The sequence below is a fragment of the Lycorma delicatula genome, chromosome 13 (genome assembly GCF_047948215.1).
Source record: "Lycorma delicatula isolate Av1 chromosome 13, ASM4794821v1, whole genome shotgun sequence".
Classification (NCBI taxonomy): Eukaryota; Metazoa; Arthropoda; class Insecta; order Hemiptera; family Fulgoridae; genus Lycorma; species Lycorma delicatula.
This window is the reverse complement of record NC_134467.1, coordinates 15944904-15960008: the sequence shown is the minus strand read 5'-3', so window position 1 is coordinate 15960008 and position 15105 is coordinate 15944904. Positions and strand designations below refer to the sequence as shown.

General features: G+C 32.2%; 1 protein-coding gene across 3 annotated transcripts in view; it reads left to right on the top strand.

The window, feature by feature from the left end:
• Hecw (Hecw ubiquitin protein ligase) overlaps positions 1 to 15105 on the top strand; it is a 284709-nt gene that overhangs the window by 98818 nt on the left and 170786 nt on the right. The window contains exon 1 of one of the 3 annotated variants that reach the window (XM_075381208.1): positions 12615 to 12761. The exons of the other annotated variants lie outside the window; for them this stretch is intronic. The gene's annotated coding sequence lies outside the window, so the exon portion shown is untranslated. Of the gene's footprint in view, positions 1 to 12614; positions 12762 to 15105 lie in introns of those variants that run through there. 3 annotated transcript variants of the gene reach the window in all.

The window sequence follows — 15105 nt, the reverse complement described above, 5'->3', positions numbered from 1 at the left end:
AATTAACAGAATTGTTTGGGAAAAATAACATCTGATGTAAATCAACTGCTTAAAGCTAACAGAGGAGGATAAAATAAACTTACCAAATAAATTATTTCAAAGAAATTTAGATAAAATTAATTAACTTTTAAAAATGTCTAATAAATTGTTTTAGCCATGTTTTATATAATTTTTTTTTTATAAAGATCTTTCGAAGAAAAATACGGTATTTATTCCGATCGCACGGTTGAATTCTGGCCCGGGGGGGGGGGGTTAGGTGGGTGAAATTGAATTTTCTTCATGTTTTGAGGTATGAGGTGTACAAGAATACCATTAATTTAAAATGTAATTTCTATATACTGTCGCGTGTTCATGGCTCGATCAGGATATTGAGAGATTGACATTTGAAATTGCTTATATAATTACAATTTATTAGTTTCAAGAACTTACGTAAAACAAGACAAATCAATAATAATTACAATAGTAATAATAATAATAACGACAACAGCAAACAATAACATTAATAAATGCCAATAATAAACAAATAATAATCATAGTAATCACGAAAACAATAATAATAATAAACAGTGATAACATACAAAACAGAATTTAAAGTAATCGTCAGGATTTATTTACTAATAGTTAAATATTTAAATCCAGAATTCAGTTTCATTGACAAAAGACATTAGCATGACCGCTAGTCTTAACACTTTTAACTACTAGTGCTGTATTAACTACAATAGTACAGATAATACAAATAAGACAAGTTCTTTTACTGCACATACCTTTGCTGTTCACAATTTAAACCACCCTAACACCTATTTCATTTATAGTCTAACATTAAGTCGCCGAACTATTTCTTGTTTTCACGTACTGTTCACACTGGAATTATACGTGACGTCACCTTAATCGCATCTAACGTTTATTCTGCGAGAACCTCCACTAGAGGTTCTCGCAGAATACTCTCGCTTCAAACTCTCGCATAACTCCTAGCTTTCGGATCTTTTTCGGAATTCCCCTCCTTAAAAAAAAACCTTAATTTTTTAACCAATGAGCCAAAAATCGATGTGTTTTTAATATCCAATAAGAATTAATTGGGAATATGCATGTTTCAAAATAGCAGGAAATAACTCAAAATAGCATGAAATATTGATATTATCAATATAATCAGGTTGGATAAATAACCTAATAACCAGATATAACCATTTATATTTATTTATTTTATAAATATAATCTAACCAAATTTAATCTACGCTCGTTTCGCTCGCCAACCTTACTAATTAACAGTAATGTTTTGAATATTTAGATAATAAACTAAGTAGTTATTGCAATTATTTATTATATAAATAATTACTACTGTTAATTAGTCGAAGTTACCGAGAGTACATTAAGTTTGATTAAATTATATTTACAATTAGAAACAATAATACTTATATTTTTAATATGTAAAATATGTTAATATGGAGAATATTTAAAATGACCGGTATAAAACAGCACGGTAGCATGTTATTGGGTTTTTCTTCAACCGGGTTATTGTTAATATCAATATTTCCTGCTATTTTGAAACATCCATATTCCTACATAATTCTTTTTGGATAATAAAAATACGTCGATTTTTGGCCGATTGATAAAGTCGAACGAGATTTTGGGTCGTTGTATTTTATGTATCGATTTGAAAATGATTGGCGCTAAATTACGGCAGTTATCATGCCCACAAGAAAGTGAAATATATAAATGTATATGCGAGGGTTATTTATTTTTTTCAAGGTCCGATCGGTCACGAAATTAAAACCACAGCGAAAATTAAAAAAAATTTATTTGTAACAAGTACTTACTTACGCTAGTACGCAAGTACTTACGCTATTTCTCTACATAGTCGCCACTCCGATTTAGACATTTGTCGTAGCGTGGTACCAACTTTCCAATACTTTCGTCATAGAACTAAGCCGTCTGTGTTTTACGCCATGTTTCTACGCTGATCTGCAGCGCGATATCTGTGCCAAAATGTTGTCCTCCTAGCCAGCGTTTCATGTGAGCAGAGGTGAAAATCGGATGGAGCCAAGTCCGGGCTGTATAGTGGTTGATCAAACATTTCCCGACGAAAACGCTGCAGGAGCTTATTTGTTTACAGCTGCAGTGTGCGGACGAGCATTGTGATGGAGAAAGACAATGCCTGATGAAAACATTCCTCTCCGCTTATTCTGAATTGCCCTTCGTAAAGGTTGAAGAGTCACGCAGTATGAGGCTGCAGTGATGGTCGTGCCACGTTCCATGAATTCCACCAAGAGAACTCCATTCCGGTCCCAGAACACAGTAGCCGTACACTTTCTGTTGGAGAAGGTTCGCTTGATCTTTTTCGGTTTACTGGGATAATGAGAATGATTTTTTGGACTGTTTGGATTGTTTTTTTGTTTCTTCAGTTTCGAAATGGACCTATGTCTCGTCCCCTGTGACAATTTTGTTCAAAAAATGTTCTTCATTGTGGTAGCGCTGGAGAAACGAATCACTCAATACAGAAATTGTGAACCGATGATTTTCTCGAATTGCCTCATTCACTCGCTCAACGATATCATCGGTTGACAGTCGCTTCCTTCCCTGACCGCTTGCATCATGAAATTCTGTACGTCCTGCTTTAAAGTTCCTGCACCATTGTCGCACTTTACTATCACTCGTTGAAGTTTCACCGTGCACATTACTTATTCGACGATGAATTTCAGCCGCATTACACCCCTCAGCTTGAAGAAATCGAATTACCGCACGCACTTCTCACTTGGTGAGAGATGCTATTGTTGCAGAGACGCTGCGCAACAGATATGCGCAAAGGTTCATCCGATTTTTGCGGGGTTTTTATTTCGCGACTGATCGGACCTTCAAAAAAAATAACCCTCGTATAAACTTAGAAACTAACGATGGTTTTGGGGTATGTGAGATTTGAAACGTGAAGATATGTCGAAATTTTCGGAAATCGAAACATGGTACTCATTACAATAGGTAGCTTTCTTATGTAATCTACGTAAAAACGTAATGGGTAAAATCGGACCATTGGGGGTGGAAATGCGGGGCCTTATTCGAAAAAAACAAAATTCGCTATTACTTTCTTATTAAGTAAAATATCGAATGCGTTTAAAATTTTTTGATACCAACCATTGGCTCAGCGGATGGAAAAAATGGGGTTTTGAAGACAAAAAAAAACTCCCTTAATAGGCACAGTATCGAATCGGTTTAAAGGGGTCGTTAGTCCTCTAAATATTACCTAAAATTTTTGTCTGAAACAATTTTTAATATGATCAACCCTTACGGCAAGGGATGACCAAAATTTTGCTGGAATTTTATTTAAGAAGATGGAGCTTGTCGTGTGCTAAACATGTGAAACTTTTTCTCACGTGCACCGGTGTGATATTGAGTAAATTTGAAGTTTTTTCTTAAGTTAAGGAGGAAATCTTTTTTATACCCTACTTAGCACCGATGAAATCTACTTCCGGCGTGCCGAAAGGAATTTTTTTTATCGGATTTGAAATAATTTAAATTATAAATTGATGTGTGTACAAATCATGTGTTCGAAAAGGCGAAGAGATACGAAAAAGGAGATTAAAATTTATAAATTTTCCCGTGCGAAGATCGGCATTACTTGCAATTATATATATATATATATATATATATATATATATATATATATAGAAGTAATATTTGCGCAGTAAGATGTAGCGTACAATTTATTTTTATTTTAAGAAACTGTTTAATAGTTAAAATGCTCGTTTACTTTTCGGATATTAAATGCTAAACTAAGCGCTAAATACATCACCGGATGTTACTTATATATATATATATATATACTCACACAAGTCAATATGTTATTTAAGTTCGTAGTTTGATTTTAAAACTTTTAGCTTAAAAAAATATAACGAAATAAAAAAAAAAATTAAAACACTTCCGTTCCAATTTTATACGTATTTCTCTTGGAGTTAACTATATTAACTGCTAAAGTATTTATTACTGCTCTATGTTTAAATTTCTGTGACGTCAAAAGTTCAATTGCATGGTTGTCTTTAATGATCTTAACTTATAAATTTTAGGAAGCGGTCTGTTTTTCACCTTTTTAAAATCCTTTTTATGCCAAAAGGAAATTACTTTTTTGTTTAATTTTAAAATGTATTAATTTATTAAACATAAACATTGTTTTTGTTTAATATTATATTTCCACATCCTTTTTTTTTTTTGTCTTCAGTCATTTGACTGGTTTGATGCAGCTCTCCAAGATTCCCTATCTAGTGCTAGTCGTTTCATTTCAGTATACCCTCTACATCCTACATCCCTAACAATTTGTTTTACATATTCCAAACGTGGCCTGCCTACACAATTTTTTCCTTCTACCTGTCCTTCCAATATTAAAGCGACTATTCCAGGATGCCTTAGTATGTGGCCTGTAAGTCTGTCTCTTCTTTTAACTATATTTTTCCAAATGCTTCTTTCTTCATCTATTTGCAGCAATACCTCTTCATTTGTCACTTTATCCACCCGTATGATTTTTAACATTCTCCTGTAGCACCGCAATTCTTCTCAGATACAGCAATCTTTTCTTCTCAGATACTCCGATTGTCCAAGTTTCACTTCCATATAGACACTCCAAACATACACTTTCAAACATCTTTTCCTGACCTTTAAATTAATTTTTAACAAATTATATTTCTTACTGAAGGCTCGTTTCGCTTGTGCTATTCGGCATTTTATATCGCTCCTGCTTCGTCAATCTTTAGTAATTCTACTTCCCAAATAACAAAATTATTTTACCTCCATAAATTTTTCTCCTCCTATTTTCACATTCAGTGGTCCATCTTTGTTATTTCTACTTCATTTCATTACTTTCGTTTTGTTCTTGTTTATTTTCATGCGGTAGTTCTTGCGTAGGACTTCATCCATGCCGTTCATTGATTCTTCTAAATCCTTTTTACTCTCAGCTAGAATTTCTGTATCATCAGCAAATTGTAGCATCTTTATCTTTTCACCTTGTACTGTTACTCCGGATCTAAATTGTTCTTTAACATCATTAACCGCTAGTTCCATGTAAAGATTAAAAAGTAACGGGGATAGAGTCCTTGTCGGACTCCCTTTCTTATTACGGTTTCTTTCTTATATTCTTCAGTTATTACTGTTGCTGGTTGGTTCCTGTAAATGTTAGCAATCGTTTTTCTATCTCTGTATTTGAACCCTAATTTTTTTAAAATGCTGAACATTTTATTCCAGTCTACGTTATCGAATGCCTTTTCTAGGTGTATAAATGCCAAGTATGTTGGTTTGTTTTTCTTTAATCTTCCTTCTACTATTAATCTGAGGCCTAAAATTGTTTCCCTTCTCTTGTCCCTATACTTTTCCTGAAACCAAATTGGTCTTTTCCTAACACTTCTTCCACTCTCCTCTCAATTCTTCTGTATTGAATTCTTGTTAAGATTTTTCATGCATGACTAGTTAAACTAATTGTTCTGTATTCTTCACATTTATCTGCCCCTGCTTTCTTTGGTATCATTACTATAACACTTTATTTTGAAGTCTGACGGAACTTCCCCTTTTTCATAAATATTACACACCAGACTGTATAATTTATCAATCGCTTCCTGACCTGCAGTGGGCAGTAATTCTACAGGTATTCCGTCTATTCCAGGAGGTTTTTATTTTGTGACGGTTACATCATAATAATTAAAAACAATATATTAGATAGATATAAGAGTTACATTTATTTAAAGACTAATAAAAGGATTTTTACTCTATCCTAATATTTCAGGTAACATTGTTGAATTAATAATTGTATAAATATTTGATGTTAATAAAAACTAATATTTTAGCAATTTTGTAAGTGTCCACTGAATTAAAGAATTGAAGGTTCGTATGTCACTTACAACTGAAATAATTTTAAATGAATTGCAGCAACAAATGTGTAAATGTAATTTAATAGGCGTACAAGAAAGTCATGTGGTGTTCACATCAATTTTTTTCTCTTGTTTCCGTACATAACTTGATAAACTATTCATTTTAGAGAAAATATCAAGAGAAAAAAGATTTTCGGTTTTTTAATTTTACACACATCATCGCTTGCAAATCGAAATATACGTTATTATTGATGCAAAAATAGCAATAACTGTCAAAAAAGCGAAAAAAAAAATTTTGGGGGAATTTTTGAGTTGTTTTATTGCACGTAGGACCTTCGAATTTTGCCTGAAAGAATTTTTTGATATGATAAAGCAAAATACCAAATTTCAACAAAATCGGTCTGACAATTTATGTTCAGTAATTTTGCAATTCAGATTTTAGAAAATATGAGTTTTCTAAATTGTATAGAGGCTGAAGTAAAGTCTTAAATACTTGAAAATTTAATCAAATATTAACTTTTTAATGCATTTAAAAAAATTAAAATCGGTTACTTAGGAAAACCGAAGGAATTATTCAGTCATACTTGCAATTATAATAAACAAAATTAGTTTATTTTTTAATCTATATATTGTTAACTAAAAAGTTGAAATATCATACTCGCAAACGAGAATTGTTGTTAAATATCTGTATATTAATTTATCGATTGATAATAATTTATTCCAAAACATTGAACAATAGCGGTCAACTTTGATCGGTTAAATTTCTGGTGATATTTAATGAATCTAAACTTTTTTTAGAAAAAAGAAACGTGTGTCCGAGTACTTTTAAGGTAAAATTTTTAAAATTAGTTTAGATAAAAATTCAAAAAGATATTCGATTTGTTTAAAAGCAAAAAAATTGCAAGCCTTTGAAAAAATCCCATGGTTCTCCTAATTAACCGATTTAAATTTTTTTAAATCCGTTTGTAAGTTTGAGTACTCTTTAATATCTGAGTAAATTTTCGAGTATCTACAGACTTTATTTCAGATTCTACTCAATTTGGAAAAATCCTGGATTGTAAAATTATTATACAAGAACTGTCAGAATGATTTTTTGTTGAAATTTAGTGTTTTGTTTTATTATATCAATAGGTTATTTGAGGCAAAATTTGAAGGTCCTATCTATAATACAGGGTCATTCACAGGAACCGGATGTTTTTAAAATAATCATAAAAAATTGAATATTTACTATAAAAATGTTTTATTGGTACTGAAACATTTGTTAAATCAAAGCATTTGTTACTTACTGATGAACGAAAAGTTATGTCCGGCAAGCGATGTCCATTTTGGGCAATACATTGTTGTAGCCTTTCACGGTAACCGGCCTCAATTCTTTGCGGCATGTCTACATCAATCTGGGTGACGTGATGACGAATTGCGATCTTTAGGTCCTCCAATGTACGCGGTTTATTGCCGTACACACGCGATTTCAGAAACCCCCGCAGAAAAAAATCACAACTACTCGAGTCGGGGGACCGAGGGGGCCAAGAAATGTCGCCGAATCTGGAAACGATCCGTCCCGGAAACAAGTTACGGAGAACAGCCATCGTTTCCCTCGCTGTGTGCGCTGTAGCTCCATCCTGCTGAAATAACGCGTTTTGAAAATCGATTTCGTAATTCAGGGATGAAAAACGTATTCAACATCGCAACGTAACGATCGGCTGTTACAGTTACGGCAGCGTCATTTTCTTCAAAAAAATACGGTCCAATAACACCGACCTTTCCTATTTGCACATCAGACGGTCACCTTTGGGCTATGAAGTGGTCTCTCGTGAAGCCGATGCGGGTTTCTTTCTGCCCGATTCCGGCAATTCTGTTTGTTGACGAAGCCATTCAGATGAAAACGGGCTTCGTCACTCATTAACGATAACAAATTTTCATTTTCTTCAAAAACGGTAAGCGTTTGTCGACAAAATTGTAATCGCCGCGTGAAATCTTGCTCGTTTAACTGCTGCACGACGGCTATCTTGTAAGGATGGAAATGCAGGTCTGTATGCAGAATTCGTCTTACCGTACTTGTGCTCATTTGAAGCGCTGCTGAATGCCTCTGAATAGAGCGGCGTGGGCTTCTGACAACGGCTTCTCTTACTCGTTCGGTGTTCTCCGGAGAGCTAGCAGTTCGTCGGGGACCCGGTGGTTTTTTCTTCAATATTGAACCCCTTGTTCGAAGGTTGTTTACCCGTCGCGATATTCTGTTACGAGAAGGGACACTTGCGTTACGATGGATATTAAACTGACGGCGGAAATATCGCTGAACAGCAGTTACGGATTTTTCATTTCGCATAAAACCGTCATACGCGTACAGGCGTTGGTCTAGCGTCCACGGCTCCATCTCAACGACTAAAATGTAAATGCTATGAACAAAGGAAACGTCAGACACCAGCCACGTGCCCCTCCCATCAAGAACGCCCGAGTACAACCCACTTCAAAAACATCCGGTTCCCGTGAATGACTCTGTATATGAGTGTAAGCGAAGTGTAGTCTTGTACAGTCAAAGGTCGACCATTTCTCGACGTACGTCTGTACCTACGTATAACTCAAAAAACAATTAGCCGTAGGATGTTGAAATTTTTGACTTCGGACTATTGTAACAGCTAGTTGTCCACTTTCCCTTTTGATTGCAATCAACTGGACCAAAAGTGTCCAAAAATGCTCAAATTCCAATCTTTTTTTGATTTTGGGCTTTTTCTTAACTTCAGTAATAAGTCCTAATTGAGAGCTTTTCAATGATATATCATAAGTGGTACTTATTTTCATTGGTTTGAGAGTTATAGGCAAATAAAATTTTAATTTATGAAATATTTGGATCTTTAAGGGGAAGGCACATCGGTTCAAATCTGACTTCATCTCCTTTCTTTTTTTTAAATTTAAATATATTGATTTATTTGTAATTATTAATCTCTGATTATAAAAAAATTACTATAAATATTAATAATAATTCAATAATAATAATAAAAAAAATATATGAAAAAATATCAGAATTTTTTTTTTTGTCTTCAATCATTTGACTGGTTTGATGCAGCTCTCCAAGATTCCTTATCTAGTCGTTTCATTTCGGTATACCCTCTACATCCTACATCCCATGCAATTTGTTTTACATATTCCAAACGTGGCCTGCCTACACAATTTTTCCCTTCTACCTGTCCTTCCAATATTAAAGCGACTATTCCAGGATGCCTTAATATATAACCTATAAGTCTGTCTCTTCTTTTAACTATATTTTTCCAAATGCTTCTTTCTTCATCTATTTGCCGCAATACCTCTTCATTTGTCACTTTATCCACCCGTCTGATTTTTAACATTCTCCTATAGCACCGCATTTCAAAAGCTTCTAATCTTTTCTTCTCAGATACTCCGATCGTCCAAGTTTCACTTCCATATAAAGCGACACTCCAAACATATACTTTCAAAACTCTTTTCCTGACATTTAAATTAATTTTTGATGTAAACAAATTATATTTCTTACTGAAGGCTCGTTTCGCTTGTGGTATTCGGCATTTTATATCGCTCCTGCTTCGTCCATCTGTGGTAATTCTACTTCCCAAAGAACAAAATTCTTCTACCTCCATAATCCTTTCTCCTCCTTTTTTCACATTCAGTGGTCCATCTTTGTTATTTCTACTACATTTCATTGCTTTTCTTTTGTTCTTGTTTATTTTCACGCGATAGTTCTTGCGTAGGACTTCATCTATGCCGTTCATTGTTTATTCTAAATCCTTTTTATTCTCGGCTAGAATTACTATATCATCAGCAAATCGTAGCATCTTTATCTTTTCACCTTATACTGTTAATCAGAAGTTATTAATGAAATAAAATTTTATGTACTTTGCATTTACAAAAAAAAGTGTATTTTTAATTTAATAGGCGTACAAGGAAGTCATGTGGTATACACATCAGATTTTTTTTTTTCCCTTTTTAGACAGTTATTTATGTTTTTACGTCTTTTTTAACGTATTTTTCGATTTTCAACTAATGATATCGTGTGTAAAATTAAATAACAATTTTTTTTTTCTTTTAATGATTTTCTCTAAATTGAACAGTTATGCAGTTATCTAGAGAAACAGGAAAAACAAAATGGATATTTTTGTTGATATTTTTACATTTTCTTTAATAAAGATTTAAGCACATCTTTTAAACTGGCGCCTAACGAAATTATCATTTCTGATTAAATTTTGGAGGCATTAAAGCTAAAATTAGTGATCATATAGAAAAAGTAAAAATATACTCATTTTAAAACAGATACCGCCTTAACTACATAGACAATTTAAATTTAAGGTTGATTCTAGAAAAATGTAACAAACATTCAGGACATATTCTACTGGTCAAAATAAAAAAGAAAGTTAATGTAATTATACATTCGGAAACGCATCTTTGGCGAGTGTCGGTTGGCGAAATATTTCGCCCTTATTTCTGCATCTTCGGTAAAATTAAGCCAGATTGTAATTCTTGGGCCTCAAATTAAGATGTAATTTAGTGGTTTTATGTGATATTTGACCTTAAAAACTAAAAAAAAAAAATATTACACAAAATAGGTCCCTGAACTATTTTTAGTAATTTTCGAGAAATCTGGGGTAAAAGATAAAATATTGGGGTCACGAAACACATTATTTTATGTTTACCGTAAAATAACTTTGTTAAATGTTAAATAAACACATAAAAGTTTTAAATACAATTTATAAAGAATTTGTTTCCGAGTATAATTATACGAATAAATTCCACGGTAACTAAATATAAACGTAATTTTGTAGAATTTTAATTAATTGATAGATTTTAATTAGGTATTAAAAAAAAAAAAAGTTTCAATATTCGCCGTGGTGGAGTGTCGGCAATCCATCCGGAGGTCCCAGGTTCGAATCTCGGTTTTTTTTTGGTCTTCAGTCAGTTGACTGGTTTGATGCAGCTCTCTCTGGTTAATGTTTTTGTTCCGAATTGCAACAAGTGCACTTAGAGAATCGGAACAAATTAGCACTCTCTCTTCGCAATAATGTTCTGTGAAGCGAAGAGCTTGCTGAATGGCAGTAAGTTCTGCCGTATAAACACTGGCCATATTTGGCAGTTTCCAACAATGGGCTTCTCCATTTACATATATGGAGCATCCAACACCATGTTCAGTTTTAGAGCCGTCAGTTTAAATTCTGATATGTTCCTCATAGTTACTGACGGTGGCTAAAAATTCCTGTTGGATGATCACTGGTGGCTTCTTTTTTATTTCTCCCTGAGAGATATCCAACCTTGTATTTACCGCCGGCAAGAGCCATGGCGGAATTTCTCTCGTGGAAATTGCTAGTGTTTCAGGAATAGCAATTTCGTGTTTTTTTCTTAATTCGTGGTACCTAATTCCGGCCGCTCTGGAATAGGTAGCACGACGTTCGTATAATGCAGCCGTAGAATGATTCGTAAAAAGTTTGTGATTTATATGGGCAGGAAAAGCCCATACGTTTGCTGCATATCTTAGTAAAAGGATCTCTCTTCTATAATGTAGCGGCATTATTCCGGCTTCGGACATTAGACTAGTCGCCGGACTTGTGCGGAAAACGCCTGTCGCATATCTTATTCCGCTATTATGAATAACGTCTAACTTTCTTAGATGCGACTTCCTAGCGGATGAAAATACAATACATTCGTAGTCTAGTTTTGATTGAACATATGCCTTATACAATCTCAATAATATCTCTTTAGTTTTATACTATTGTGTTTTAAGTATTTTATTGTTCTGTAAATCAATGAATTAAAATATTCTATTTTCTAATTCCATCCATGAAACAAGTTAAAATGCATTATAGTATTTTGTTTGGTTGTTTTTCTATTATAACATCAATTTTATTAATATTAAAATTAAATTAATTATTAGGTCGGTTAACCGATTTAATTTATATTACGTAACAGTTGTAACGTGACAAAACGTTTTTCTTTTAACGTTAACTGTTTTTAACTATTGACAATCAACTGTTATGAACGTAGTAATTTTACATTTTATTTTAATTTTAATTCCCATTTATAAAAATGTAAACGCACAACTATAAAATTAATAATTAATCAATAATCCCTGATGATGGAGGAATAATCCGAAAGCACTTGGATAGTCAATACTCACAATTAATGATAAATGGATATTCTATTTTTATATAAATTGTATAACACCAACGATGACAGATGTTAAGATAATTATTTTAATTTATTAAAAACAAATTATATATAATAAAATGTTTTTTATATAGGTAGTATAATAAAATGTTGACCATTTTAATACCGTGAGTTATGTTAACAGTAAAACCAACGTGTTTCAAATTGTCTCTACTGGTTAACGTATTTTATACTATGTATAAGAGATATACATATATATATATATATATATATATATATACACACGTTGTAAAATCATGAATGAGTGGATGTATATAACGTACGATGAAATGAATGAACGATTTCTATCTGTATAGGCTATTTCCATCTCTTTTCATCTTAAATAATAATATATATATATATATACTATCTCATTTTAACGTTCGATTCCCCCTTCCTATTTCTTATAATACAAAATATCTTTTTTCTTCTTGTTCTTGTTCTTCTCTTTCTTCATCGTCATTCATCCCCACCATTTAAAACTCAATGACTTCCTGCGAGGTTTTGTAAAAAGATAGGTGGGGGTAACTTGTAAAATTGGTATTGCTTACAACTAGTTGTTTTCTCAACACGAGTTTAGTTATGGTCTAACCACTTCTCTGTGATGTTTGATTATTAGTGTATTTTCTTTTTAAAAAAACTTGCTCTTTATAAACTGTTTTAAGTAACTGTATTTTCGAGGTTTTTGTTTTTTTAATTTAGTGTTATAAAGTGTTTTATATATATGTATATTATATATATATCTACGTCATCATGAATGTAAGTTTTATATAAATATATATTTGTATGTATTATTTTTGCTAAGATTTTCATGAAATTTTTTTTTAATTTTAATTGTATTTTTGTGGGATGATAAAATAATAATTATTTCGTTTAAAATCCTTTGGTATTATCAATTTATATATTTTTAAGTTTTTTATTATTATTATTATTTTTTTTTTAAAGTGATAAGTCGTCTATATGGTTCTTAAAGATAAAATTACTTTGTACTGTTTTCTATTTTTCCCTCCCTCAAATAGATTTTTCATACTTTCGTTCTGTTTTTTTTTTTTTGTATGTTTTACTTTAAGAATTCGTTAGTTTTTCTGGAAAAAGGTCTGTTTTTACTTCCTTTTACGAAGTACTGTGATCGTGAAAAATATAAAAATGATCGTGGAAGCAGTTTCCAGAATGCCTATACTCTAGCCACTACCGTTCAAAATATAAAGAAAATTATTGTCAACCCTTTACGATGCGACCGAAAATAATACTGTAGTTATCTTCGAAACGACGATAAAAAAATGCGGGGCGCATGAAAGAAAATACTCGAAAATGTAAAATATATCATTATAAAAGGGTAAGGTGTTAAATTTGAGTTCTTTGATCGTAGTTTGATTTCTAACGGGATTTTTTTGTTTTTCATTCTTTTTTTTCTCAATTAAAAATAATTTATTGGTGAAATTTTGTTTCGATGCCTGACTCTTGTCGTAATTTCAAAGGATTTCGGAAATCTCTTCCATAAATTTCTCTTCTAAGAATGTTTCTATTAATATTTTCGTAAAAAAAAACGTTAATGTTTTCATAAGTAAAATCAACTTCTAATTTTCTCATTTTCATTAAATATAAATACTAATATTATTATTTATTCTGTTCACAATTTTATTAATTTGGTAATAACCGGTCTAATGGTAAAGTCGTCATTGTAAATCGATTCGAATTCTTGGGCTTTAGGTTCAAATCCTAATAAACGTAATTGATATTCTTCGGATGATTTAAACCTTAGATCGTGAATACCGGTATCCTTTGGTGGCTGGTATTCAATTGATTACAAGTCTCAGGAATGGTCGGCCTCTCTTTTTTCCTGTTTAGCCTCCGGTAACTACCGTTTAGATAATTCTTCAGAGGATGAATGAGGATGATATGTATGAGTGTAAATGAAGTGTAGTCTTGTACATTCTCAGTTCGACCATTCCTGAGATGTGTGGTTAATTGAAACCCAACCACCAAAGAACACCGGTATCCACGATCTAGTATTCTAATCCGTGTAAAAATAACTGGCTTTACTAGGAGTTGAACGCTGGAACTCGACTTCCAAATCAGCTGATTTGGAAAGACGCGTTAACCACTAGACCAACCCGGTGGGTTGCCGTCTACTTCTGCCAGTACGGAAACCACTCTACATTATCATCTGTTACAGTTTCATGTTTTTAAATCTTTGTCAACCTCTCATAATCTTCTAACATTGCATTTGACAACGATTGGTGACATTTTTTCGGGAAGTCATAATTAAATCACTATTAAATGAATTACACAGGATACGGGATACGTAAAATAAAATACTGTACCCTCATATATGATACGTTCACAGCAAAAGATTAATAATAACTGAATGTGGTTGCTTCAGTTTACAATAATCTGGTACAGGAAGAAGATAAGAATCAGCTGATTTGGGAAGACGTTTGGGAACCACTAGACCAACCCGGTGGGTCAGGAATAGTCGGCCTGAGTCTGTTCAAGACTACACGTTTACCGGTCGGTACATTCACACAGATATTCGCTAATCGCTTTATTGTTGATTCGACTATAAATAAAAATTTATATTAAAAATAAGAAATATTATCTCTTATATTTTATATATAAAATGATTAATAAGAATTTAACTACTTTTACACTGGTGCACGCACGCACAACTACATCATAATTAAACTTATTTAATTACGTTTTTTTTGTGATATTGATGTGATCAAGGTTTTATCATGATTTCCTTGATCCAGATGGTGGAACAGTTGGATTTATTATCCGTCGTACCACACAGCAATTTGCTGATGTAATTTATTTAATTAAATATTAAAACTATATTTATCCAAATATAAATATTTATTTATTATTTATTAAAAATATACGTAAAGAGAAAATAACAAAAGTTATAAAATCTTTAAAAAATGAAGATAAATGATTTTTTTATAATTTTTAACGTAATATCCACTCTTAAGACGGAATATTTATTACAGTTTATATATATATATATATATATATAAAAAAAAAAGAAGAATAATAAACCCCCGTCTCGACGGATCAATGAGATGAAGATGATTTATATGACATGTTAATGGGGTGTAATCTT